Source organism: Austrofundulus limnaeus, unplaced genomic scaffold (genome assembly GCF_001266775.1).
Source record: "Austrofundulus limnaeus strain Quisiro unplaced genomic scaffold, Austrofundulus_limnaeus-1.0 Scaffold1302, whole genome shotgun sequence".
NCBI classification, from domain to species: Eukaryota; Metazoa; Chordata; class Actinopteri; order Cyprinodontiformes; family Rivulidae; genus Austrofundulus; species Austrofundulus limnaeus.
The window spans coordinates 20,246-25,705 of record NW_013953704.1 but is presented as its reverse complement, the minus strand read 5'-3'; the positions used below and the strand labels follow the sequence as shown (position 1 = coordinate 25,705).

At 39.0% G+C, this 5,460-nt stretch overlaps 1 protein-coding gene across 2 annotated transcripts in view; it reads right to left on the bottom strand.

Moving 5' to 3' along the window:
- Nucleotides 1–5,034, bottom strand: part of LOC106534905 (growth arrest-specific protein 2) — an 18,356-nt gene extending 13,322 nt beyond the window's left edge. Inside the window, exon 1 of one of the 2 annotated variants that reach the window (XM_014031697.1) lies at nt 4,662–5,034. The gene's annotated coding sequence lies outside the window, so the exon portion shown is untranslated. Of the gene's footprint in view, nt 1–4,651 lie in introns of both variants that reach the window. The other variant, XM_014031696.1, reaches the window with a different exon arrangement.
- Nucleotides 5,035–5,460: the final 426 nt, after the last annotated feature.

Below are 5,460 nucleotides of genomic sequence, written 5' to 3'. Positions count from 1 at the left end.
GTGTGTGTGTGTGTGTGTGTGTGTGTGTGTGTGTGTGTGTGTGTGTGTGTGTGCAAAATGCAGAGATAGAATGGCAGCGTTTGGCTTTTATTTGCCTCAAAATATTGAAGGGAATTTGCAATCAATAAATGGAAGTCTGAATAATAAAGCAGAAAAGCAGTTGAATCTCTTCTAAAAAGACTTTATTCTTGTCTCCAATCAGCTCCAGCAGCACACAGTCAGCAGGCCTCGGCGTAAAATGACCTTCATCTTATCTGAATATAAAAACAGAGCAGAGCCCAGACTGTCTCAGGCTGCTCCAAGACAGAGACTGCACACAAGCACTAACAAAAAACTCTTAATCAAATAATGATGATTCAACCTCTTAACATATGTCTCTTCCTGGTTACACCCCTGAAGGTGGGACCTTTTAAGTCAGACGACAACATAACCAACTTTTGTTTCTGCAGACAGAAAGAACACATGATAAGACACCAAGTCATTATCTGTTTTAAACCTTATGGCTGCAATGATCAGAAAGTGTAAAATTACAATACTTGACCTAACATTCAGTCGATCAGTTACACAATTTCCATCAATATATATATATATATATAATTACTTATTGCATTCAGTGCTCACACAGAAGCACAAGTGAAGAGTTTTAAATAAATCCATATAAAAATCACAGATGACCTTTGAACTGTCAGCTGACACCAGTTCAGATCGTCTCATTTCTCCTCAATTTTCAAACAGATTGTAAAGTTTGTTTTAGCTGGATAGTCAGTGTTATTTCATGCACTGTGTGAATGATTGAATGCAGTGAATGAACTAAATGAACATTTGATAAAAATAAACATTAGGTTTGAGTACAACCACAGAGTTTTACTCCAAATCCACCCAAAGCAACAATGCATGTTGGAACAGTGGCTGCTTCACACAGACCTTCAGTTTGCAATCAAACAATCCTGTCCACACAGTCATTAATCAAAGGGATTAAAGCCACTGACTGCAGACAGCCGCTGTTTAAAAAGACGTACAGCCACGGCCCTCAGCCCGTCCCCCTGGTGCTGCTGCACGCCTCATTTATCCTGTTCCCAGAACAAACTCCACCATAAAGCTCAGCCCCACGCAGAGAGAGACATGCACCGACTGTTAACAACACTCGCTGRTAATCAGCTGGAATTAGGGCAGCAGCACAAGCGGCGGCTCTCTGGTTCTGCTGAAAAACTGTGCAGAGGAAACAAAAGGGCTCCGTCTGCAGCAGAAGATACTTTGAGTTGAAGCTTTCCAACCTGTGCAGACATGAGTGAAAAACAGGCAGGTGTTGAAACAGAGTGAAGAGATGATGATGATGATGATGATGATGATGTTTGTTGTAACATCTTTGTCAAGTCTTGGTCCAGTTTGATTATCAAAACAGAAACATTAAAGGATTTTCAGGGTGTCAAAATATGGCACAAAGAGGATAATTAATCATTGTGCCAATGGTTTTAGCTTTACTTCAGAGCACATAAAACAATGTCTCTTTTTAGCCTAAAACTAAAATATTTAAATAATAAAAAAGTAACATGATATTAAAGTAGCTGAACTAGATGTGACGTTTATTCAGAAGCATTTGAACCATAAATAAAACATTAAGTCATCCGGGAGGGACTCAGAGTAGAGCCGCTGCTCCTCCACGTCGAGAGGAGCCAGTTGAGGTGGCTCGGGCATCTGGTAAGGATGCCTCCTGGACGCCTCCCTGGTGAGGTGTTCCGGGCACGTCCCACCGGGAGGAGGCCCCGAGGAAGACCCAGGACACGCTGGAGGGACTATGTCTCTCGGCTGGCCTGGGAACGCCTTGGAGTTCCCCCGGAGGAGCTGGAAGAAGTGGCTGGGGAGAGGGAGGTCTGGGCCTCCCTTCTGAAGCTGCTGCCCCTGCGACCCGACCCCGGATAGGCGGAAGAAAATGGATGGATGGATGGATAAAACATTAACATTAATGAAAACCAGAGGCATAGAAAGGACTTAGAAATGATAACTAATAGAAAACGACTGGTGAAAATGAATTTCAATGATAARAAAAGTAAAACTGCTCGCAATAATCAGGAAAGTAAAAGTACTTTTACACACTCTCTAAGAAATGAATTGTTGAATTTACTGAAMCTAATTATGTCAGCTGGTTCCACTAAGCTGAGCTGAGTTAAACGTAAAGAAAATTATTCAACTCAGTTTAGTGGAACTGTTGTTCACTCACAATGAGTTTCATCATATTTAAATTTGTAAAGTATATTGAAGTGTTAAATTGTAAAGAAATAAATTTTTTTATGTTCTGAATGTAATGAAATAAAAGTAAAAGTTATGATTGAAAAAAAACTTAAACACATAAAATTTCAGATCCTGAAAAAAAAGTCTAATTTAAACTGTAACAAAAGTAAACATTTTCATTAGTATCCACCGCTGATGAAAAATGCTGATTTATATCTATTAAGGGCAACAAATCACAGACAATCTAATTTTTTTTTATAAATTTTCGATATTTCAGCAAAATATCTAGAGGAGAAATTCAAGGTAGCCGAAATATTACCATCTGAGCATGACGGCTACAAAAACAGACCGGACTTCAGTCAACATGGTAAATTGGTCAAAACCCAAAAATTTAAAACAAATATTTTATTCTTTCAAACACATTGTCCAGTCATTTATCTGAGTGGCAGCAAAAACAATCACAACTTATCAAAGAAGAGCTTCCATGCTTAGTTTACTGAATGAACTTAACCATTTCACATGAAAAGCAACAGTATTACTGCCTATCAGTTTATCAAGCAGCTCTGAATTACTGGTCCATCACAGTACAGGTCAATACTGGAAATTACCCTAACATGCATTTATTTGAACAGAGAGAGAAAATCCACAGAACATGTTGAGAACATGCAAAGTCTGCACAAAACGGCTCCCATTGAGAGTCTCTCTCGACTTTATGAGCTGCTGAYGTCAAATTCTCTGTTTGTTTAAAAGGAGGTGAAGCAGAGGATGTAGCTCCACATTCCTTGCAGTGAAAGGGCTCTGTTGTAAACACAGGGTGCAGGTCTGTGTGATGTGCGTGAAGGGGCACAGCCTGCCCAGTCTGAGGCTGGTTTACAGGTTGACCAGCGGGCCGACGGGACATCCAGGTGCAACATTCACACCTCGGCTGCAGGACGGCTCTGCTGGGGAAGGAAGGCCAAAGGTCACCCACAGGCCCAGCTCTCAGACACTAGCAGCCTTTATATTCCTGCAGAGCTCGGCGTCCACATCTGCACACCTACGCACAGGTGTGTGCACRCATCAATGTGTCTGTTACACTTTGTTTATTTTTGCTCTTCCTTCAAAGCTTCCAAACAGAGATTTGCTCCGGTGGAATCCAGTCATTAAACACCAGCTTCTTCACATTTAACCGAACGTTAGGTGGAAACCCCTGAAACGAAACGACCTCATATCTAACGACGTGTGCAACATGATGGTTCTGATGTAAAACACTGACGTGTGCGGTGTCTGAAGCTTCGATGACAAAGTGATGGATGATTTTGGTAGGCTCGGCCTTCAGCACATATCTGCCACTGACGTCGCAAAGGAGTAAAACCAGAACGTGTGTCTGGAAAACAACTAATTCACAACCATGTCCTGATGCATCTCAGTAATCCAGGTAAAAAAAAATCAAAAAGAAAAAAATTCTATAGGTCTTCTGGACGGGTTCTTCTCTAATGAAACGTTTCGTCTCTTCTCCAAGAGACTTCTTCAGTCTGAGAGTTTCAGGCAAAATTCAGGCTTTTAAGCACTGCCTCCATGTGACTGATACTCACTGATACTGATACTTTTTGTTTTTAATTCACAATCAGTTCACAAAAATCTGATTATTTTACATGATTTCTTGTCTTTTTTAAAGGTTTAGAAAAAATGCATACTTGCATAAGAAATTTATATCAAATGCTAAACATGTTTTGGTGTTTCTAATAAAAGTCTTAATTATGAGTTTAACGTAATGAAATTTTGTTTTTACATTAAAATATAAAATTATATGGTGATTAATACATAGTGACTACATTTAACCACTGCTTAAGACACATTTATTTCCTTTTGTTTAAGTTGGTATTAGAGGTTTTAATTAAACTATTTATCAACACAGATCAGAGACGTCACAACCAGAACAGAATCAGCTTCTTCAACTTTAGAAAAATCTGTAAAACTTCTAAGGTTTGTTTACAAAACTGTACAGATCAATTTAAAATTAAGTGAAAACTAAGACTTCAGAACARTTTCATAGATCAGGGTAACATCATGGTAAGAGAAAACAAAATATAATATATTAAAGCTGAAATCCTTCAAAATTGGTTATTGAAGCTTATAGAATTTAAAGAACAAAACAATGACAAATTAGTGCTTCCAAATTCCACAATTTTATTGTTGTGAGTAACTCAAACTTATTTTATCATCCAAAAGTTTATGTTGACATTAAAAAAAGATAACCAATTTTTTTAAGTAAACAGCTTAAAACATATCAATGTAACTTGTCTCCATTCAGAGCAATAGTGATAAAATAATTTAAAACATTCCAAAATAACAAATCCTAATCCATTCACCATGTGCTTTCTGAGTTAACATTCATTAAAATGAGCAACTAATTCTGTTTTGAACAGAAAAATGTACTCACCAGATTTTACCTGTAGGGTTTTTTGTTTTTCCAAAGATGCCCGTGCGGTGGTTTCTCCTCACCTCCACAGGCACACATGACTCACAGCCAGATGTTCATCCACCTCAGATCAGCGACACGTGAATCTCACAGCAGCTCAAACAAACTGAGCTGAACACGCCTGCACGTTTCTGGTGTCGACTTACACCGGAAACAAAGATGGGACAAGAGCCAAGACGTGAACTTGAAAGAAACATGAGAACCGATGTTTCTCTTTTGTTTCTGAAGAGCCCAAATAAACACACAAGTATTAGAAAAATCACCCARAACACAGAATTTAGTAAAATAATGATGGATTTGAGGCTGATAATCAGCATTGTTTATTGTAAAACGTGTCAAACTCAAGGCCCGCAGGCCAAATGYGGCCCCRTGGGCCTTGACGTRATTAAATGTGTAAATGTGACTTARGCTGCTTAATTTAWTCTGTTTCCRGGGTGTGGTTATGTCCTGACACAGACTCCAAAGCCCAAAATGTGTGGCAAACTCCTCATGCTCCATCATTGATTGACTGTAGAATTGGCCAATCAGCTCTGAGCTTCATTCTGACACTACAGCTGTGCAGCCAATCACGTTACCTTTTCTTCAATGTGCAGCATTTGTGGGGTGTGGACCTCGCAATTGAAAATGAAACGTGGCAGCCATTTTGYCCCCCAAAGTGGTGACAACAGAAAACATAGAAAACATGTTTTTTATGGTATTTTTGGACAGTTAGTTACCTAAACTTGCTTTAAAGAGGAAATATATTTGTCATGCTGCATGTTGAGTGCTTC